This window comes from Delphinus delphis, chromosome 5 (assembly GCF_949987515.2).
Source record: "Delphinus delphis chromosome 5, mDelDel1.2, whole genome shotgun sequence".
NCBI lineage: Eukaryota > Metazoa > Chordata > Mammalia > Artiodactyla > Delphinidae > Delphinus > Delphinus delphis.
The window spans coordinates 108425733-108449966 of NC_082687.1; the positions used below are offsets into that span (position 1 = coordinate 108425733).

Below are 24234 nucleotides of genomic sequence, written 5' to 3' on the forward strand. Positions count from 1 at the left end.
TCCATTCTCTATGTCTGCGTCTTCATTCCTGTCCTGCCCCTAGGTTCTTCAGAACCTTATTTTTTTTCTTTAGATCCCATATATATGTGTTAGCATACAGTATTTGTTTTCCTCTTTCTGACCTCACTCTGTATGACAGTTTCTAGGTCCATCCACCGCACTATAAATAACTCAATTTCGTTTCTTTTTATGGCTGAGTAATATTCCATTGTATATATGTGCCACATCTTCTTTATCCATTCATCTGTTGATGGACACTTAGGTTACTTCCATGTCCTGGCTATTGTAAATAGTGCTGCAACGAACATTGTGGTACATGACTCTTTTTGAATTATGGTTTCCTCAGGGTGTATGCCCAGTAGGGAGATTGCTGGGTTGTATGGTAGCTCTATTTTTAGTTTTTTTTTTTTTTTTGCGAGCCTTTCCCGTTGTGGAGCACAGGTTCCGGACGCGCAGGCTCAGCGGCCATGGCTCACGGGCCCAGCCGCTCCGTGGCATGTGGGATCTTCCCGGACCGGGGCACAAACCCATGTCCCCTGCATCGGCAGGCGGACTCTCAACCACTGCACCACCAGGGAAGCCCCTATTTTTAGTTTTTTCAGGAACCTACATACTGTTCTCCATAGTGGTTGTATCAATTTACATGCCCACCAACAGTGTAAGAGGGTTCCCTTTTCTCCACACCCTCTCCAGCATTTATTGTTTGTAGATATTTTGATGATGGCCATTCTGGCCGGTGCGAGGTGATACCTCATTGTAGTTTTGATTTGCATTTCTCTAATGATTAGTGATGTTGAACATCCTTTCATGTGTTTATTGGCAATCTGTGTATCTTCTATGGAGAAATGTCTGTTTAGGTCTTCTGCCCATTTTTGGATTGGGTTGTTTGTTTTTTTAATATTGAGCTGCATGAGCTGCTTGTATATTTTGGAGATTAATCCTTTGTCAGTTGCTTCGTTTGCAAATATTTTCTGATGGTTGTCTTTTTGTCTTGTTTATAGTTTCCTTTGCTGTGCAAAAGCTTTGAAGTTTCATTAGGTCTCATTTGTTTATTTTTGTTTTTATTTCCATTTCTCTAGGAGGTGGGTCAAAAAGGATCTTGCTGTGATTTATGTCATAGAGTGTTCTGCCTATGTTTTCCTCTAAGAGTTTTAGAGTGTCTGGCCTTACATTTAGATCTCTAATCCATTTTGAGTTTATTTTTGTGTATGGTGTTAGGGAGTGTTCTAATGTCATTCTTTTACATGTAGCTGTCCAGTTTTCCCAGCACCACTTATTGAAGAGGCTGTCTTTTCTCCACTGTATATTCAATCAAGGTAGTTTTATAAAAGTAATGTTACTGTTCTAAAAAGTACTTACATAATTCATTTAACTTTTAAAAATCAAGAATTTATTAGCACTCAGGCAAGTTCTTTCTGCCAGTTTTCAAATAGTTGAGACTTTTTGGGGCATATATTTTGTTACAGTTTATTTATTTTAACTGAAATATAAATCTTTATGTTAATTAGTCCTCAGATTTCTGGGTTTTATCAAATATACATCTTTCCTTGGGTTTACTGGAAAAACCTGCTAGTTGTATACGTAAGTTTTGTCCTAATCCTTGTGTTATTTGGATTTGGGACTTGTAGAAACATGTAGTTTGCTTACTTGTTTGCTTTTTGATACTGTTTTCTTAAAAGCAAGAAGACATTATTTCAAATAAGTGAAATAAATTTGGGGTCACTAACATAACCAGAAGGACTGGCAGCTATAATTCTTTATCGCATGTGAGCTTTTAAGAAAACTGGGCCCAAGGGCATTTAAGGATACAGAAGTTTTCTGGGCATTCAGGGTCTGCCCTCTATTGGTGAGATGCGCTATTAAAAAAAGCCTTTATCCCTCAGAATTCTGCACTAGGTTGAAATAAGTTTTATCAATTAGACATAGTGTTTACAGGAAGTCAGGTATGAATAAAGTAGAGAACACTTTACACACTTAAAATTTTTTCTTAGTCTGGGACTTGTGGTTAATGCGGCAAGAAGGATTGGGGGAATGCAAAAGAAAATAGACAAGTTAAGGACAGTTTCACATATAGAAGAATATTTACTTTGAAATCTTGAATTGCGTGAAGAATTGGACACCTTTACTGAAGTAGGAGAAATGTCCTCTTCATTTTCATCCATGTACCCAATACAGTATTTCATTTTACATAAATATGTCTTGATCCTTTTTATGTACCAGTTACTCCCTAATAGTAAACCCAGTGCTCTTGTTAGTTACGAATGAGACTCTAAATATTTTGAGACACAAAAGTTTTTAGTTCATTGCAGAATACCATCAATTTAAGGGTTTCTAAGTTACAACGAAGTTTAACTTTGTGAAACAAAGTTACAATATAACTTCATTGAAATATTAAAGTTTAATGGATCGTTACACACAAAAATAAGATTTTCTGCTATTTTGTATTTATATCTTATGTGATCTTTTGCATTAAAAAGTTACTATACGTGAGAAGTCTTGGAGAAGGAAAACACAGTTTAATATATTACACCTATGGAATAAATGCTACATGAGTGGGTTCTGGAACTTAACTGGGTTTACAGATTGACATTTTCATAATGGAAAAACTCTCTTTGGTAATTACTGTTCAAAGTTGTGAGTTATTTACCCCTTTGTCCTAGTTGCTTAGCTTGTAGACTTTGGTGCAGTCTGAAGTATAAGTAAATTCCTGTGTTAGCTACATAAAAACCTGTTATTAACACATTTTTAACCAGAGACGTATTATGGCCACAGGTGTTAGATTCTGCAAAAATCCCCTGGTCAATAATTAATAAGCAACTTCAAAGAATACCCAAACCAAAGTTTCTTTATTATGAAGCTCTCTCTTTAAAAGAAACCATCCAGCAGAAACAATGTGCTATATTCCAACCCCTTTATTTTTACAGTATCAGCACCACTCCCAGAAAATTAAGTTCACAGCAGTTTCTGGATACCATGATTTTTGGGGGAGAAAAACAAAGCTCCCAGGGTGATACCTATTTTCCCTGTATTCAACTTCCCCTTCTCCTCTTCCTCTTCCTTCTTCTTCTTTGTTCTCTCCTCTTGGATGGATGGGTTGAAGAATTATGTACCCCTAAAGATATTGCATTCTAACCCTCAGTACTTGTGAGTGTGATCTTATTTGGAAATAGGGTGTTGGCAGATGATCAAGTTAAGATGAGGTCCTTAGGGTGGACCCTAATCTAATATGATTGAGTCCTTATAAAAAGGGGAAATTTACACAGAGAGACAGATGCCTAGAGAGGGAAGACCATGTGAAGACACACAGAGAATGGCACCTACCAGCCAAGGAACATCCAAGGATACCAGAAACTAGGAACCCTTTGAAACATCAAGATGCCAGTTTTCTCGTATGGACACCAAGGGGGGAAAGCGGCAGGGGTGGGTGGTGGTGGTGGGATGAACTGGGAGACTGGGATTGACATATATACACTAATATATATAAAGTAGGTAACTAATAAGAACCTGCTGTATAAAAAAATAAATAAAATTAAATAAAAAAAAAGTTTTTTAAAGATGCCAGTTTTCTGTTTTGTATGTTTACTTTGTGGTTCCCTATGTACCCCAGCATCCATTCACATCCTTTACCTCCTGTTTCCCCACTTTTTTATGAGTTTGATTTTGGTTTTCTGAAAGTCTGAATGTTACCTTCATTAGTGTCCTGGAATACACTGAAAATCATTCTTCCTTACATTTCACTGACACTGTATTGCTTTTCCCCAGGTAGCTTCTACTTGCTTACATTTTATATGTGAAGGTTTCCTCAGCACTTCAGAAAACATGTACTATATAAAATCCAAATGTAATTATTCTTAGAAGACACTATACAGTGAGGATTGTTAAATGGAAGCTTTTATTATAATTACCAACCTCACATGATACATGGTAGTACATATATACTTTGATTCTTATCTCTTCCCTCACTGGGAGAAGGCTGATGAATTGAGGAGAATCTTAGAGTCATTCCACTAAAAAATGTTCTAATTCAGAATATGTTAAGCATTAACTAACTTTATTCTGTCAGTTTTTTCATTATCTGATTCATGTCTCTCATTAGCGATTTTAGTATAAAATAGTTGCATTTTCTCAGAGTATAGTAAGTATAACAAAAACAGAACCTTAAACACGTAATGAGGTTTGCTCATTTTTTTCTGTCTTAATTTTATCCTTGTATATTTTGGGATATGAATCAGCTGCTTCTATACCACAGGATTGGTTCTTGTGATTTCTGCTGTCCTGAGACCCCAAAGGACACACATACATATTTACATACGACATTTACATTTATACTTATATATATGTGTGCCTTGATGTCTGGGTCCATAGTTGCATTTGAAGTTTGTGTCAGTTTAGCCACTATAATTGGCTTCTTCCTGCTCTCAGATTTACTCTGGCAAAGAAATAGATTATATTATATAAAAGGAGAGGCATGTTGGACTAGCTTTTGCAAATGGGAAACTCATCAAGAGATAGTGACCCCATTTACTCTGGAATTTGTTATGTGTGATGGAAGGACAGAAAACCTTTTTAGCAAGTAGAGTGATTCCTAATTTTTGTTCTGGTCTTAGAGAGGAGGGGGATGATTACCCCTCCAGCTCCCAGTTGTTAGGAGCAGGTATCTGTAGCCTCCTCCCATGAATTCAGCTACATCCCATTTCAGCACTCTATTTTTTTTTAATTTTTGAATTTTATTTTATTATTTTTTTAATTTTCAAAATTAGAAAATTTAATATTGGCATAATACTATTATCTAATCCACAGTCCATATCCAAACTTTATGTCTTCCCCCAATATGTCCTTATAGCATCCCGCTCACCCCACCCCAGTCTGGGATTCATTCTGGTATCATGAATTGCATTTTGTTATTGATTTACTCTTTAATCTGGAGCAGTTCCTTGGCCTCTCTCATGTTTCTTGGCATTGACACTTTTTTTTTAATTTTTGAATTTTATATTATTTATTTTCTATACGGCAGGTTATTAGTTATCCATTTTATACATATTAGTGTATATATGTCAATCCTAATCTCCCAGTTCATCCCACCAGCACCACCCACCCCCGCCGCTTTCCCCCCTTGGTGTCCATACATTTCTTCTCTACATCTGTGTCTCTATTTCTTCCCTGCAAACTGGTTCATCTGTACCATTTTTCTAGGTTTCACATATATGGCTTAATATACGATATTTGTTTTTCTCTTTCTGACTTACTTCACTCTGTATGACAGTCTCTAGATCCATCCACGTGTCTACAAATGACCCAATTTCGTTCCTTTTTATGGCTGAGTAATATTCCATTGTAGGTATGTACCACATATTCTTTATACATTCGTCTGTTTATGGGCATGACCTGGCTATTGTAAATAGTGTTGCAATGAACATTGGGGTGCATGTGTCTTTTTGAATTATGGTTTTTTCTGAGTATGTGCCCAGTAGTGGGATTGCTGGGTCATACGGTAGCTCTTTTTTTAGTTTTTTAAGGAACCTCCATACTGTTCTCCATAGTGGCTGTATCAATTTACATTCCCACTAACAGTGCAAGAGGGTTCCGTTTTCTCCACACCCTCTCCAGTATTTATTGTTTGTAGATTTTCTGATGATACCCATTCTAACTGGTGTGAGGTGATACCTCATTGGAGTTTTGATTTGCATTTCTCTAGTAATTAGTGATGTTGAGCAGCTTTTCATATGCTTCTTGGCCATCTGTATGTCTTCTTTGGAGAAAGGTCTATTTAGGTCTTCTGCCCATTTTTGGATTGGGTTCTTTGTTTTTTTTAATATCGAGCTGCATGAGCTGTTTACTTACTTTGGAGATTAATCCTTTATCTGTTGATTCATTTGCAAATATTTTCTCTCATTCTGAGCATTGTCTTTTCATCTTATTTGTAGTTTCCTTTGCTTTGCAAAAGGTTTTAAGTTTCATTAAGTCCCATTTATTTTTGTTTTTATTTCCATTACTCTAGGAGGTGGATCAAAAAGAATCTTGCTGTGATTTATGTCAAAGAGTGTTCTTCCTATGTTTTCCCCTAAGAGTTTTATAGTGTCCAGTCTTACATTTAGGTCTCTAATCCATTTTGAGTTTATTTTTTATGTATGATGTTAGGGAGTGTTCTAATTTAATTCGTTTACATGTAGCTGTTCAGTTTTCCCAGCACCACTTATTGAAGAGACTGTCTTTTCTCCACTGTATATCTTTGCCTCCTTTGTCATAGATTAGTTGACCATAGGTGTATGGGTTTATGTCTGGGCTTTCTATCCTGTTCCATTGATCTATATTTCTCTTTTTGTGCCAGCACCATATTGTCTTGATTATTGTAGCTTTATAGTATAGTCTGAAGTCAGGGACTCTGATTCTTCCAGCTCCGGTTTTTTCCCTCAAGACTGCTTTGGCTATTTGGGGTCTTTTGTGTTTCCATACAAATTGTGAAATTTTTTGTTCTAGTTCTGTGAAAAATGCCATTCGTAGTTTGATAGGGATTGCATTGAATCTGTGGATTGCTTTGGTTAGTACAGTCATTTTCACAGTATTTATTCTTCCAATCCAAGAACATGGTATATCTCTCCATTTGTTTGTGTCTTCTTTGATTTCTTTCATCAGTGGCTTATAGTTTTCTGAGTACAGGCCTTTTACCTCCTTAGGTAGGTTTATTCCTAGGTATTTTATTCTTTTTGTTGCAATGGTGAATGGGAGTGTTTCCTTAATTTCTCTTTCTGATCTTTTGTTGTTAGTGTATAGAAATGCAAGAGATTTCTGTGCATTAAATCTGTACCCTGCAACTTTACCAAATTCATTGATTAGCTCTAGTAGTTTTCTACTGGAACTCTCTGTGCTTCCTGGACTTTGGTGGCTATTTCCTTTCCCATTTTAGGGAAGTTTTCGACTATAATTCCTTCAAATATTTTCTCAGGTCCTTTCTCTGTCTCTTCTCCTTCTGGAACCTCTATAATGCGAATGTTGTTGTGTTTAATGTTGTCCCAGAGGTCTCTGAGGCTGTCTTCATTTCTTTTCATTCTTTTTTCTTTATTCTGTTTTGCAGCAGTGAATTCCACCATTCTGTGTTCCAGGTCACTTATCCGTTCTTCTGCCTCAGTTATTCTGCTATTGATTCCTTCTAATGTATTTTTCATTTCAGTTATTATATTGTTCATCTCTGTTTTTTAATTCTTTTTTTTAATTTTTCTATTTATTTTTGGCTGCATTGGGTCTTCATTGCTGTTTGCAGGCTGCCTCTAGTTACGGTGAGCAGGGGCAACTTTTTGTTGCAGTGGGCAGGCCTCTCATTGAGGTGGCTTCTCTTGTTGCAGAGCACAGGCTCTAGGCACAAGGGCTTCAGTAATTGTAGCACGCAGGCTCAGTAGTTGTGGCTCAGGGGCTCCAGAGCACAGGCTCAGCAGCTGTGGCGCATGGGCTCAGCTGCTTTGCAGCATGTGGGATCTTCCCGGACCAGGGCTCAATCCCACATCCCCTGCATTGGCAGGCGGGCTCTCAACCACTGCGCCACCAGGGAAGCCCTGTTCTTTCATTCTTATAGGTGTTTGTTCTTTAATTCTTTAGGTCTTTGTTAAGCATTTCTTGTTTCTTCTCGATCTTTGCCTCCATTCTTTTTCTGAGGTCCTGGATCATCTTCACTAACATTATTCTGAATTCTTTTTCTGAAAGGTTGCCTATCTCCACTTCATTTAGTTGTTTTTCTGGGGTTTTATCTTGTTCCTTCATCTGGTACAAAGTCTCTGCCTTTTCATTTTGTCTGTCTTTCTGTGAATGTGGTTTTCCTTCCACAGGCTGCAGATTGTAGTTCTTCTTGCTTCTGCTGTCTGCCCTCTGGTGAAAGAGGCTATCTAAGAGGCTTGTGCAAGCTTCCTGATGGGAGGGACTGGTGGTGGGTAGAGCTGGATGTTGCTCTGGTGGGCAGAGCTCAGTACAATTTTAATCCGCTTGTCTGCTGATGGGTGGGGCTGGGTTCCCACTCTGTAGATTGTTTGGCTTGAGGTAGCCCAGCACTGGAGCCTACCTGGCTCTTTGGTGGGGCTAATGGCAGACTCTGGGAGGGCTCATGCCAAGGAGTACTTCCCAGAACTTCTGCTGCCAGTGTCCTTGTCCCCAGCGTGAGCCACAGCCACCCCCCGCCTCTGCAGGATACCCTCCAATTTACCCATAGAATTCCTTTTTGTCTTATTTTCACAGACCGTGGCAGCAACACTTTGTGACTACTTGTTGAGCTGAACTGATGGAGAAGAGTTTGGTCACAGTGCCCACGTGATATAGAGCTAAGGACCCAGTTAGGTTTGGACGGGTTGGTGGATCACTTAGATTCATGCTGCTGGTCTCAAAGGACCTTGAACAAGAGTATTTTCTTGGTTTGTTGCAATATCTATGGTTCAGATACCCCATAGGAGACTGAACCACACCCACTAGCAGGTAGGTCTGGTTCAGTCTCCTATGGGGTCACTGCTCCTTCCCCTGGGTCCCGATGTGCACACTACTTTATGTGTGCCCTTCCAAGAGTGGAGTCTCTGTTCCCCCAAGTCCTGTCGAAGTCCTGCAATCAAATCCTGCTAGCCTTCAAAGTCTGATTCTCTAGGAATTCCTCCTCCAGTTGCCAGACCCCCAGGTTGGGAAGCCTGACGTGGGGCTTAGAATCTTCACTCCAGTTGGTGCACTTCTGTGGTATAAGTGTTCTCCAGTCTGTGAGTCACCCACCCACCAGTTATGGGATTTGATTTGATTGTGATTGCACCCCTCCCACCGTCTCATTGCAGATTCTCCTTTGTCTTTGGATGTGGGGTATCTTTTTTGGTGAGTTCCAGTGTCTTCCTGTTGATGATTGCTCAGCAGTTAGTTGTGATTCCAGTGCGCTCGCATGAGGGAGTAAGCACACGTCCTTCTACTCCGCCATCTTGAGCCAATCTCTGTTTTTTTTTTTCTTTAACTTTAAAAAAAATATTTATTTAATTTATTTATTTTTGGCTGCATTGGACTTCTTTGCTGTCCATGGGCTTTCTCTAGTTGCGGCGAGCAGGGGCTACACTTCGTTGCAGTGCACAGGCTTCTCATTATGGTGGCTTCTCTTGTTGCGGAACACAGGCTCTAGGCACACAGGCTTCAGTAGTTGCAGCTTGCGAGCCTAGTAGTTGTGGCTTGTGGGCTGTAGAGCTCAGGCTCAGTAGTTGTGGTGCACAGGCTTAGTTGCTCCGTGACACGGGGGATCTTCCCAGAGCAGGGCTCGAACCCGTGTCCCCTGCACTAGCAGGCGGATTCTTAAACACTGCACCCCCAGGGAAGCCCAGGGTTTCCGTTTTGTAATGTGTAACTGAGAAGTAACTCACAGGGTGATTATAAGGAATAAATGGGATAATGTATGTGATGCCTTAGCATAATGGTATGTGGTACACACTCATGAAATGACATCTATTACTATTTATGCTTTACCCATAGAATTCCTTTTTGTCTTATTTTCACAGGCCTTGGCAGCAGCCTTCTGTGACTACTTGTTGAGCTGAACTGATGGAGAAGAGTTTGGTCACAATGCCCACGTGATATAGAGCTATGGACCCAGTTAGGTTTGGACGGGTTGGTGGATCACTTAGATTCATGCTGCTGGTCGCAAATGACCTTGAACAAGAGTATTTTCTTGGTTTGTTGCAAACGTCTTGCTGTTATTAGAAAACAGTCAAGTGCACGTGAATGAGAGGCACCACCTCTGCAGAGGAAACATCATTAGTTACTGACTTCTTGCTGAGCTTCAGTGCTGGCTGGATTTTAGTCAAAATGCAAATGTCTTTAAGAGAACAGAACTATGCACTGAATTTCTATATGACAGAAGAGTTATGCGTTAACGTTTACTGAGTGTCAATAAAATTCTGCACTATTAACTTAAACAGGAAGAGACTAGGGCTTCCCTGGTGGCGCAGTGGTTGAGAGTCCGCCTGCCGATGCAGGGGACACGGGTTCGTGCCCCGGTCCGGGAAGATCCCACATGCTGCGGAGTGGCTGGGCCCAGTGAGCCATGGCCGCTGAGCCTGCGCGTCCGGTACTTGTGCTCCGGAACGGGAGAGGCCACAGCAGTGAGAGGCCTGCGTACCGAAAAGCAAAAACAAAAACAAAAACAAAACAGGAAGAGACTAGTCCATGAAAACCTAGTACCCTAAGCTAGGTGTTAATAATCTCTTTGTCTTTGTTGATATTACAGTACATTGTGCAGCGCCAGGGTTGGAACACAAAAGTTCAGGGTTATATAAATGTTCTGGCATGTGGAACTGCTCAAGAAATACACTTGGAGTTCTAGCTTGTCCAGTGCTTTGACTAGACTGTACAAGCAACATGGGTGAAAATGTAGCAAAATGCCTCTACTTCAGTGGTTCTTAATGCAGCTGCCTTTGATGGCCTTTCCTCTAATTGTTCATTCCTGAGAGTTCCATATCTTCCATATCTTTCTCCTGTCAGTAAAGATAGTTAACTATCTTTACACAAGGAAACTTGCTAAGTGTCTTCAGAGATGGTGATATTCATTATTTTTGAACTCAGTTTATTAGAGAAAAACTACCTGCAGTGTTATTTACAATAGTCAAGATATGGAAACATCCTAAGTGTCCATCAACAGATGAATTGATAAAGAAGATGTGATATATATATAAGAAAGACAAAATGCTGTGTGATCTCACTTATATGTGGACTCTAAAAAGGTTGAGCTTATAAAAACAGAGAGTAGAATGGTGGTTTCTGGGGCCTAGGGAGTGGGGGAAATGGGTGTAAAGGGTCCAAAGTTTCAGTTATGTAAGGTGCATAAGTTCTGGACGTCTAGTGTACGGTCTAATGTATAGTCTAATGACTATAGTTAATAATACTATAGTCTCACCACGCACACAGATGGTAACCATATAGGGTGACGAATATGATAATTAGCTTGATTGTGGCAATTATTTCACAATATATACATATATCAAAACATCATATGGTATACTTTAAATATATACAATTTTTATTGTCAGTTATGTCTCAATAAAGCTGGGTTAGGGGGAGAAGAAAGCTACTTATCATTCTCATTAGCTCTCCCATCAGAATTGGTGCTTAGGTGTATACAGATGCTCTTGTGACAGTAAAGCCGTCACTGAAATGCAAGAGAAAGCATTTAGCTTTTAAGAACCAATATCTCACTTTATTAATATAGAATGGAACCTTCTAATCACTGCAGTCTTTCCACTAAGATAGTGGATATGCAGGGCTTCTGTTCTGAAGAGAATAATAGCTCGTGTTTACTGAGTACTAACTCTGGGCCAGGCTCTGACCTAAGCATGGGTATGTATTAACTCACTAAATATATGTGTTAACTCACCACCTTGAGGGAGTGAAATCATTCCCATTTTACAAACTAGGACACTGAGGCCCACTGAGATGAGATAAGTTGCCACGGTAGGTGGTCAAACAGGGATTCAAATATAGGCCATTTGGCTCCAGCAACTAAGTTCTTAAGCACTAAACTACTTGCCTTTTGAATGCCAAGGAAGACTGCAAACGTCAATGAAGAACATTCTAGAAATAATTTATTCTTGCTCTTACCCCCCAAAAGGAAACTCAGAAGAAAATGATGAGACTTTAGAATAGATTATTTCCTGTGCAAAACATCTCATGGAAGTACATGCTAAAAAGGCCTTTGGAACATTGTGTGTTCTGGGGGTTTTCACGCTCTATTTCTTGGTGTAGGACAATGTCCTAAGAGTTAGGAGACTCTGGTACTCGGCTCCACTAGTAAAAGCTGTGTCATCTGGGCCAGCCTTCCTCTTTGAATCTTTTCTCAAAAGAAATGTTAATACACTGTTACTCATCTTGTATAGTTATTTGGATAGTCAGAAATAATTGTTATGGAAATGATTTAGGGACTTCCCTCAGGGTGCAGTGATTAAGACTCCGTGCTCCCGGGCTTCCCTGGCAGCACAGTGGTTAACAATCCACCTGCCAGTGCAGGGGACACGGGTTCGAGTCCTAGTCCGGGAAGATCCCACATGCTGCAGAGCAACTAAGCCCGTGCTCCGCAACTACTGAACCTGTGCTCTAGAGCCCGCGAGCCACAACTACTGAGCCTGCATGCCACAACTCCTGAAGCCCACACACCCTAGAGCCCACACGCTGCAAATACTGAAGCCCTCACGCCTAGAGCCCATGCTGTGCAACAAGAGAAGTCACCACAATGAGAAGCCCGCGCACCGCAACAAAGAGTAGCCCCCGCTCACTGCAACTAGAAAAAGCCCGTGCGCAGCAACGAAGACCCAACACAGCCAAAAATAAATAAATTTAAATAAATAAATAAATAAAAAAGACTTCCTGCTCCCATTGCAGGGGGCCCAGGTTCGATCCCTGGTCAGGGAACTAGATCCCACATGCATGCCGCAACTAAGAGTTCACATACTATAACTAAGGAGCCCGCCTGCCGCAACTAAGACCCAGAGCAACCAAATAAATAAGTTAATAAAACGTGGTTTAAATATACTAAATGCTATGTAAATATAAAGTGATATTATTGCTGTTTACTGTCACTAGTCACATGTGGAATCATGGCATCTCAGAGAGGGAAGAAATGGTAGAGGCACCAAGTACCTCCCAGAGGGCAGAGGGGTGGAGCTGTAAAGCGGTAACATTTGTCCTGCATTAAGATCCTCGCTCAGTCACTTATTTCTGGATAACCAGTGATCCAACTTCTCTGAGTCTCGGCTTTTTTATTTGTAAAAGAGAGAGAATAACATTTACTTCTCAGTGTTGCGAGGATTCAGTGCGGCAGTATGTAAAGTAACATCCCATCACATGCTCTTTCAGGAAATCCTTAAATAGCTTAATATTTGGAAGATAAATAGAGGTCAATAAATATTTTTAAGTATTACCACATTGAGAAGAGTTTCAAGTATTCTTACTAGTATAGCATGAGAACGGCATGAGGTGTAAATAGCATCTTTATTTTACAAAAAATATCAGTGCTACGTTAACTAATAATTTTTAGAAGATGCCAAAACTACAACATCTGATAATTTGTAGTTCCTTTAAGTTTATATACACAATCAAATAATCTGTGTACAACGGCAGTGTGGTGGGCAGAATAATGACCCCCCAAAGATGTCCATGTCTTAATCCCGGAATATATGAATATGTTATGCTCTATGCTAAAGGTGAATTAAGATGCAGAAAAATTAAGTTAGCTAATCAGCTGACCTTACAATAGGGAGAATCCTACATTATCCAAGTAGGCAAGTGTAATCACAAGGGTCCTTAAAAGAGGAAGAGGGAGGCAGAAGAGGACGAACCAGAGAGATGGCAGCATCAAGACTTGGCCTGATGTCGTTGGCTTTAAAGACAGACGAAGGAGGCCATAGCCATGCGGTGCAGGCAGCCACTAGAAGCCGGACAAGCCAAGGCTACTTATCTCTCTACCTCTAGAGCCTCCAAAGAGGAGTGCTGCCTTGCTAACACCTTGATTTTACCACAGTGAGACCCACTTTGGACTTCCAAACTATGGAACTGTAAGACAATATATTTGTGTTGTTTCAAGCCACTAAATTTTGCTCATTTATTACAGCAGCCAGAGAAAACCAACACAGGCAGTTCTGTTTCTTTCTTTCCAACACTTTCACTTTACTTTTTATTTTCTGATTGCATTGGCTGAGACTTTCAATACAATGTTTAATAGCAGGAGTGATATTAAATATCCATTTCTTGGTTTTGATTTTAAAGGGAACGTTTCTAATTTTTTGCTGTTAAGAAAGATGTTTGTAGATTGTGGTGATTTTTGTTGTTGTTGTTTTTGTTCTTTTTGGCCACCCGGCATGGCTTGCAGGATCTTAGTAACCCAATCAGGGATTGAACCTCGGCCCTCAGCAGTGAAGGTGCAGAGTCCTAACCACTGGACTGCCAGGGAATTCCCAATAAAGTGTTTTTTTTGTTTTTTTTTAAAGAAAGATGTAGACTTCCCTGGTGGCCCAGTGGTCAAGACTTTGTGCTTGCAGTGCAGGGGGTGTGGGTTGCATCCCTGGTTGGGGAACTAAGATCCCACATGCTGCCAAAAAAATAAAGTAAAAAAGTAAAAAAGATGTTTGCTCTAGGTTGTTAATATATTCATCCCTATATCTGGTTAAGGAATTTGATTCTATTTCAATTTTTATCAGGAATACCTATTGATTTTTATCAACTGCTATATTTCAGCCTCCCCATTCTTGTGTTATACATTTCCTCTCAGCCCCGCCTTTTTTTGTATCAAGAGCATAACATAATTAGGCTTTTTCCCCTTTCTTGCATTTTTGGGAAGGGTGATGAGTCAGGGAGGAAAGCACTCTTTTAAAATCAATGAGTCAGGGACTTCCCTGGTGGTGCAGTGGTTAAGAATCCACCTGCCAATGCAGGGGACACGGGTTCGAGCCCTGGTCCGGGAAGATCCTACACGCGGCGGAGCAAATAATCCCGTGCGCCACAGCTACTGAACCTGCACTCTAGAGCCCGCGAGCCACAAAAACTGAAGCCCATGGGCCTAGAACCTGTGCTAAGCAACAAGAGAAGCCCCCGCACCACAACGAAGAGTAGCCCCCGCTTGCCACAACTAGAGAAAGCCCGCGTGCAGCAATGAAGACCCAACACAGCCAAAAATAAATAATAAAATTTAAAAAAATAAAAAATAAATGAGTCCTTTAGGCCTGAAAGTAGAAAAGACATCTTTACTGTTGTGGCATTCTCAGAGCAGCACTAAAATTGTTAGATGAATTAAAAAAGAGAAGTGCGAGCTACTTATGACAGTATGTTATGGACACTAAATTATGGGCAGTAAGTTTAGAGTAGCAATAGTGCAAAATATATGGCTAAAACCATCTAAAGATAAATTCTCTTGTCCAACATTTTTACCCAGTTTTTCCATTATCACTTGCCTTTGTTTATGTTTGTTTTTACTGATATTTTATGAAAGGGAGATAGAATAGTCTAGGAAACTCCACAGTTACTCAACACTGTATGGCTAGGATATTTGATATTTTGTTCGTATACCCATCATTTCGGCCACAGGTGGAGTCAACAACTCTTTCTTCCACAGTCTGACAATGTCAGTGTGCCTATCGGCTCAGTCTGCAACTTGATATACAAGCTCAATATAAACGTGGCTCACCTGCTTTTCTTATTCTCATATTCCAACCTCCCTTCCCATTTGCAAGTACAAACTCATAATTTAACCAGAAAAACTGTTTCTGGTTGACTGTCTATTATGTGCTCTGCTGAAACACATTTCCCACATGGGACGTTATTACTCTTGGAGTTTGCCATTGCCTTGAATGATGGATTTGAGTCGACACTCAAATCAAGTTCCTATTCAAGCAAAGAAGTGAATCCTAATACATTTTAGAGTGGAGATGTGAGAGGGGATTGAGGACAGCAATGAAGATGAAAAAGAGGAATGGAAAGGCGTGCCAAAGAGTGAGGTGTTACCAACGAGGACATCTTTGAATACAGTCACTCCTTGGAGCAGCTCCTGTGGTAGGAATGTTGACTGAACAATAAGACACAAGGCACGCGGACTGCCTGCTATGCCTGGGCTCTGGCAGTGTTGATTTAGATCAAATAATGCTCTAGAGCAGCATTTTCCAAGCTGTGTTCTCTGGAGACTGTATCCTTTATCTTTTTCATGGACATTCCAGTACATATTCTTTTTTTTTTTAAATTTTATTTAGTTATTTTTGGCTGCATTGGGTCTTCATTGCTGTGCGTGGGCTTTCTGTAGTTGTGGAGAGCTGGGGCTGCTCTTCATTGCCGTGTGCGGGCTTCTCGTTGTGGTGGCTTCTCTTGTGGAGCACGGGCTCTAGGCACGCGGGCTTCAGTAGTTGTGGTGCACGGGCTCAGTAGTTGTGGCGCACGGGCTTAGTTGCTCCGCATGTGGGATCTCCCCGGACCAGGGATAGAACCTGTGTCCCCTGCAATGGCAGGCGGATTCTTAACCACTGTGCCACCAGGGAAGTCCATGTTCTTATATTTAATGATTTATTTATTTTATTTATTTCATAGGACATTGTTTTCTAGAGAACACTACTTGGTCCAAAAGAAATGAGGAATAGCTCCCCCAAGTCTTTTTTGCTTTTGCTATTTGATGTTGATATTGATTTGATATTGATGTTGGAAGAGACAGAAAAGAACATGCCTATAAAATTATGTTATCATGTCTGAGTCAATGAAACAGTCATGCGATTTTTAACAAGAATTATAAACTCACTCTTGCATATTTTCATGCACGGTTGCTCATATTATCCTTGGATGGTTTGTTCTGTATCCCTTTGGGTTATTGCTTTCACTCACTTATTTATTCAACAAATATTTAATGAGTGCCAGCCCTTTGCCAGGTATTGTGCTGGACATTCAGGACTTAAGAGCAAACAACACAGATATCCCTCTCTGTGGAGCAGTCCTGTGAAAAAGTGCTGTGGGAAATGATATCCAAGATGCAAAGGGAGCACAGAGGTAGCAATGTCTAAATTGAGACATGTAGGATAGGTAGGAGTTAGGGAGGTAAAGTGGGGTTTTAGGTGAAGAAGGGGTGAGAAAGTGACAGACTGGGGCTCTGCCCGTGACAGAGAAGACCCTGCTGAAGAACTGAAAAACAAGGGCAGGTTGTCTAGATAAAGTGCAGGGGACAGACTGATGAGAGGCTGGGCCAGAGAAATAGCTATGGACTGAGTAAGAAGGAGCCTGTAAACCAAAATGAGGAATTTGAAATTTATCCTGAGAGAACTGAAGAGCTTCAGTGTAAAAAGTTTTAAGAAGGGAAAGATCATTCTGGCTACAATGGAGGGCAAAACCAACTTTGTGAGAGCTGCTACTATAGTGATGCAGTCAAGAGATACAAGTTACCTGGCCTTAGATTGTCGCCATGGAAATCCCATGAGGATGGTAAGTCTAATCTATATTGAGCCAGTAGAATTAGCTGGTCATAGACAGTGATTGAGGATGATGAGCTAGAGGGTTGAGTATCATGGGGAAGTTTTGTTTTTGCCAGCTGCATGAGTGGTGATACCATTCTCTGAGATATAGGGCATGGGAGGGAGAACAGGGTTGGGGAACAGAGGGCAAGTTTAGTTCCGCACACGCTGAGCTGGAGGTTCCTGCTGTACATCCAAAATTATGTAGTTGCAACAAAAACTGAAGTTTGGAGATCTGGAAATATTGGTGGCAACTTAATTCATAGGACTCTAGGCGGTCACTGTGGAGACCATCTAATTTGGTGGAGTGGTAGGGGCAGAGCTTAATGGCGGACTGAGGAATGCATGGGAGGTGAAGAAGTGGGTGTGGTCAGTATATAACTAGTTTCCTGGAAGCTCGTCTTTGAAGGCAAGGCAGGAAAGAGAGGAGGCAGTAGCTGAAGGGGTACCCGGCATTGAGGAAAAGCTTGCAGGAAAACGAAAGGTATGCAAATATTTTTAAATCCCTTTAGGGCATAGTCTGAAGAAAAGAAGTTGACATAACAGAACAAGATCCCCAGAAGCCTGGGATGAAAGTAGGGCATTTGGGCAGAGGTTAGACTTAAGGGGGAAGAGCGACATCATTTTCTATTGTACTAGAAGGGAAGGAAGAAATCGAGGATGTAGATGCGGGCCCATTTTCAGTCTTAGTTGGAGGGATTTGAGGGAATCTGTTCTGTGGATTTCTTTCCTTCTCTGAATGCAAGATCAGCTACTGAGAGTGAGAGAGGTGAAGATGAAAGGAGAGTGGAAAAAGTGTGACATCTTAGCTAAGGAAACACAGAAAGATTGTTGGTTGTCAGGAGTTGATAAAGGCACAGGTGAATCTGAAGACTCTGAATTTATGGCGGGACCAATCTGTACCATTATGAGAGTTTCTCCTGTGGTGCTGGGTGGACTAGACCAGGTAAAGATGCAGAGAAGGTGGACAGATGGACTATTATAGTATTTGGCTTTTTCCAAATGGACAAATGGAAGAACAATGGGATAACAGACTTATTGGCATTGGTGTAGATGAGAATTTGAACTGTGTAACCTAAGTTGGAGAGGGGAGGAAGTGGAGTTGTGTGGGACCTGATAGGAAAGAGGCTAAGAGAGCAAAGGGAATGGGAACCATTATAAGGTTCAAGAACAAGTATAGTGGGAGTTATTGGGTGTGAAGTTCTGGCAAAATAGGGAGAGGGCTCAGAATGAGATGTTTCAATGTATTATTCCAGAGTTGGAGCAGTTCCAGGGGTTGACAAAATCAGTGTGTGAGGGGAGTGGGCGGTAGAATTGGAGGGCGCAAAAAGTCACTAGAAACGAGGTCTGAGAAGGTAACGTACTAAGGTGTTGTTTGCATTGCCCATGTTGATGTTTAAGTCACCTGTGATGGCAGCACTTAGGGTGAAGAAAATCACCATAAGCCAAAGGCCAAAGTCTCCAGTGAATGAAGGAGAATGACTGGGAGGCCAGGAGATGATTGCTGAGGAAGGGAAAAGTGTGGTAATAACCAAATAATATGAGCCTCAAAGAAGCAGGGCTTTGTAGAATACGGGTGGAGAATTAATCTTCTGGAACCAGCAATGGAGGGGCAATTGCACGCTCAACTTTCTCCCCATCCTTAAGGCATGTGAGGGCTGTTGGAGAATTAGCAGTTTCCACTTGAGAGAGTTGTCCAAGGGTGAGCTCAGAGTTTTAATTAACAGTGATGATGAAAGAAAATTCCCCAGAGAGATTCACAATAAAAGGAAGGTTGCCATCAGTATATGAATGCCACAAACATTCCATTAAGATAGACTAGATCAGCAGTGGTTCTCCAAGAGTGGACCCTGGACCAAATGCATTTTCACCAATGAGGAGGTTGTTAGAAATATAAATTCTCAAGTCCTACCCCAGACCTACTGAATCAGAAACTCAGGGGATGGGGCCCGGCAATGCGTTTTTTTCAGAAACTCCAGTTGATTCTGATGCATGATGGAGTTTGAGAATTCCTGGACTTTATCTAGCTTCCTAGTATAAAGGGGCAATGAAAAGCTAGGAAACATACATTGAGAGAAAGAAGATTTTCAGGAGGTAAATATTTGATGTTTAAATGGATGACAGCACCATGCAGAGTGAGCAAAGGTGCAGAGAGTCCCAAACAAAATCATGGTTTTCAGTTGTCTTTGGCCTGAACCTCCCATCACGATGTGTTTTTTGCTGTTTGATCCTATTCTCCATAGGGGTAGCTCAAATTCTCTCTACTTTCTATAAACTTTTAATCCTCTCTGGCCACCTCTTAGATGACATTGCACCCTATTTCATATAAAACATATTCTTAATTTAGATTTGAAAGAGGTCGTAACACATTTTCCTTTAAGAATTACCTAGAATGCTAGGAACTAGCTGTGTGGGTTGCTTTATCCATTATGTAGATTAACAAAATTGGTACTCCAAGTGGGTTTTGTTGTTGTTGTAACTTTTGTCACTCATTTATTCATTTAAAAATATTTACTGGGAACCTGTGAATTGAGTTCATCCTTGGTTCACCATCTAGCAGAGGAGGTAGATAAACATACAATTATCAACAACTGGATAAGTGGTTTAGCAGTGACACGTAAAAGCAATTATTGGAGCATAGAAGACAGAGAACTAAACTTGGCAGGAAATGGTGTTTACGAAGTTGACGCATGGCTTAGGTCTTGAAAGAGCAAGAATGCTTTTTTTTTTTTGACAGGAAAGTAGGATTTATGGGTGGGTGTAAGGAGGGGACAGCGCCAAGGCTCTCGCGAGTGCAGGGCCCGCCATTGGTCCAGGGGCCACGACTAGGGATGTATTTGATCCCACAGCCATCCGGGATGAACCGCTTTTCTGCCACCATGTTTTCAAATTCATCCGCATTAAACTTAGTAAATCCCCACTTCTTGGAGATGCCGATCTTCTGGCGGCCAGGGAACTTGAACTTGGCCCTGCCGAGGGCCTCAATCACATGCTCCTTTATTCAAAGTTTGGTACAGATGAACGTTAGGACTTGGCCTGTGTGGACCCTGGCCACTGTGCCCTGGGGCTTTCCAAAGGCACCGCACACACCCGTCTGGAGCCTAGACTGGGGACAGCATGACCATCATGAAGGCCCACTGGAAAGGGCTCTCTCCAAGGTCCCTCAGGGCAACCCGCACAGGCTACAAGCTACATGCACTACTGAGGAGGCTGCTGTCCACAGCCATTGCACACCAGGCCCCCACGAGGAAAAGAGCACCTTTGGCTTGACTGGCTGCAAAAAAAAGAGAGCAAGAACTCTTGAGATGAACGGTGGGGATGGGGACGGAGACTGTTTCAGGCCTAGGAAACAGCCAAAGGGATCCTCAAATAGTTTAACATGGGCAAACCTTTGGCTGAGGTTTGCTGACCAGCGAGCAATGATGCTATAAAGCTAGACAGAGTGGGATCACAAAGGCCTTTGTACTTTATACCAAAATAAGTATCTGCATGATAATGGGGGACTGCAGAGGACTGTAAGCAGGGGAATGGCATGGTTAATTTCCCCGAAGAACTGTGTTCAGTGAAGTTGGTTTTGGCCCATGCACTTGGCTTATAATGAGAAACATTATGAAAAGCTGCTGTAATGTTCATTGTAGAAGTGCCCTAAACGGCAGTGCCCACTCTAAGAAATCTCACACAACACTTCTTAACAATCAGCTTTGGTTCTTTTGAGGAAGTAGTCTGTTTCACTTTATGGATGATGTAAACATGTAAACATTTCTTTTTTTGTTATGGACACCGAAAAGCTGAGAGCCATACAATTTTAAGTCTTACATCTTTTCAATACAGCTTTCTTTGTGACCTTGAAATTTGTTTAAATATGGCTTTCTTGGTTATTTTTAAATGTATTTAATTTCTTTATAAGTGTTTGTTTAATGTGCCTCAAATGCTATATGAAATGAAATGGGAGGATAAATTCATAAATAAATAAGACACGGCCATATTTGCTTTCTCTGACTCATCAGAGTCGTATCAGGTACAAGGTGGAGGCGAGGTGGTTATTAGAGGCAGGGAGGCCAGCTCAGAGGCTCTTCTAAAAGTCCGAGAGAGAGCCGGGGGGTGCCTAGGCTGAGGCAGTGGCAATGGATGAGGAGAAGGGAGGTGGATCTCCGAGATATTTAGGAGGTAGAATTGAAGGGATTTGGTAATTAGATGCTGTACGTAAGAAGGAATGGGTGGGTGATGAGAGGCAGGTGGTGTCCAGAACGATTCTGACTTTTCTATCATGTTTGCTTGAATGCAAGGTGGGGGATGGTATGTTCACTGTCATATGGAAGTTTGTAAGAGAACCAGGTGTAAAGATGATGAGCTCCCTGTGGACATACAGATAGATGTGCCTGTAACAGTTGGTCTGGAAGGTAGAAGAAAATCTGCAATGCAGATAGCAACTTGGTCTTTGTGGGAGTGAATGAGTTTTCCTGGAGAAAAAGTGTGATGGAGAAGAGCAAAAGCAAAAGAAGCATGTAGGTCAGAGTCCTGAGGATTATCATTTAATGGTCAGGTAGAGGAGAAAGAGCTGGCAAAGGAAAATGAGAAAGAAAAGTAGAAGATACACTGTTGGTGGGAATGTAAATTGGTGCAACCACCATGGAAAACAATATGGAGGGTCTTCAAAAAACTAAAAATAGAGTTGCCATACGATCCAGCAATTCCACTCCTGGGCATGTATCCAGACAAAACTCTAATTCGAAAAGATACATTCATCTCTATATTCATAGCAGCACTATTCACAATAGCCAAGACATGAAAACAACCTAAAAGTCTATCCACAGATGAATGGATAAAGAAGATGTGGTACATATATACAATAGAATACCACTCAGCCATAAAAAAGAATGAAACGATGCCATTTGCAGCAACATGGATGGACCTAGAGATGATCATACTAAGTGAAGTAAGTCAGAAAAAGACAAATACCATATGATATCACTTATATGTAGAATCTAAAATATGACACAAATGACCATATATCTATGAAACAGAAACAGACACACAGACATAGAGAACAGACTTGTGGTTGCCAAGAGGGAGGTGGGTGGGGAGGGGAAGGACTGGGAGTTTGGGATGAGCAGATGCAAACTATTATATAGAGAATAGATAAACAACAAGGTCCTGCTGTATAGCACAGGATATTCAATATCCTGTGATAAACCGTAATGGAAAAGACTCTGAAAAAGAATATATATGTGTAAAACTGAATCACTTTGCTGTACAGCAGAAGTTAACACAACGTTGTAAATCAACTATACTTCAATAAAAGTAAAAAAAAAAAAAGAAAAGTAGGAGAAAACAAGAGTGAAGGGACATGGGAGCTAAAGGAGTGTTTAAGAGGGTCGCACGCATCTAATGTTATTGGTAAAGGCAAAAACTATGAGGGCTGAAAAGTGTGCTCTTTTAGTTAGGACCTAAAAATAATTGATGACCTCAGTGGGGCATTTTGTCATTCATTAGTCAATACATTGACATGATTACTATGTAGTACATTCTAATCACATGATGATGACTGATTTGATGTGGTGCAGATAAGAGTCAACTGAGCACAAGGAATTTTAATTCATCAAGATAGGGAATTCTGGAAGAAAAGTGAATTTGGAGGAGAGGCTCAGTATAGTTCTTACTATCTAATAAACAGAAAGTACTAGTCTTTTTTAGAAAATCACTAGAGCTAGGCACTAAGTTGAACGGCAGTGTTGCAATATTGCGGAAAAGTAGACTAAAATTCTTTACGGACTGTGTTTAAATCAGAGAAAATAGACCAAGGTGTTCATGAACATCAATAAAGCTTTATAACAATACAATTCATTACCATTGTTTGGATTAATATTGTAATAATTACACAATTTTTACATTATGAAAATAAGTCATAAATAGTGTAAAAATAATTCTGAAGATCAACTTCTCACAAACTAGGAACCCTGAAAACAGGTTAAAAAAGCAAATAAAAACAAATTAGAAACTGAACACAAGGCAATTATCTCCAGGCTGCATATCAAAAAACCACATGCGTCTTTTGATTCAGTAATCTCAGCTGGAGAAATTACAATGAAATGAAATAAGAAATCAAACAGGGAGAATTCAATCTTTCAATTATTTACACTATTGAGAAAAACAGGTTTGTGCCATATTTACAGCAATAAGACACAACACATTCTTAGAATAATCAATTACATGAGACTGGCCCACAAAACATTAAGAAAAATATGCAGTGTAATGCTTGCCAAAATATATTTTTTTGCATTTTTCTCTTACTTTGTATTCATGTGATTTTTTGGCAATATAAAAATAGCTGCACATAGAGATGAACTTTAAAATGTAAAAAATACAAATAAAAATATAATATTTTCTAAAGGAAAATCAGATACATACATCTTTTAAAAATGTTTTTAAATTGCATGAAACATTTACAACAGTATAAAGAATATTCACATAAATGTCAATAATATGTAAGACATTCTTTTGTGAATCCAATTTATTAATATTTCTGAGATATGTGAGAATATCCACTGCATTTTGAGAAATGTTGGTACTTTGTTATCAATAAATCAAACGTAATAGGTCAGGTTGAAAAAGTCTTATTCCCAGAACGACAGTTCTGTCAATAAGCAGCATAGGGAAACTTATGCATTTAAATACATTTAAAAAATCAGAAATGCCATTAAAATGTTTCAGTATTGAATTAGCAAAAACAAAATCCACTAAAAGTTTAAGTTGGAAGGGTATCTCTGCTGTGGTATATAGTAAATCCAGTTGATATGAAGCTATTTCAACAAAAATGGGGAAAAGTAGGGACTGAAGGTCTTTATACTCTAAAATAACTTAGCAGAATCATAATTGGTCAAGTATGTTAATTCCACTAGGAATGAATTGTTTTAACAGCCAGAATCACATGTGACTGTTCTAAATCATTATTTTTGAGAATATAAGATTACACTGTTATGGACTTGACTTTCTAGAGATAGCAAGGTTTTTGTTTTTTTGTTTTGGCAGAAATTAGAAAAGTTCATTTTTGGTAATGTTAATTATTAATATTACTTGATTATCAAGAAATAGAGAAAAACAAGATTTCAAATATCAATATCTGCATGTTCCTAAGATCATTTATTAGAAGATATGAAAACATCACCCACCTTAACAAGCATAGCTTATTTCTGGGCAAGATTATATATAGTGGCCAAAAAAGAAAAAAAAAAGATGAAAAGTGGTGTTAACTTTTTATGCTATAATAGTA

The 24234-nt window shown here is 40.1% G+C and overlaps 1 non-coding gene across 1 annotated transcript; it reads right to left on the bottom strand.

Moving 5' to 3' along the window:
- Positions 1–20109: 20109 nt before the first annotated feature.
- LOC132426414 (small nucleolar RNA SNORA70) lies at positions 20110–20244 on the bottom strand. Its single transcript, XR_009519702.1, has one exon. It is a non-coding gene; the product is annotated as a small nucleolar RNA SNORA70 (small nucleolar RNA).
- Between the last annotated feature and the right edge of the window lie 3990 nt (positions 20245–24234).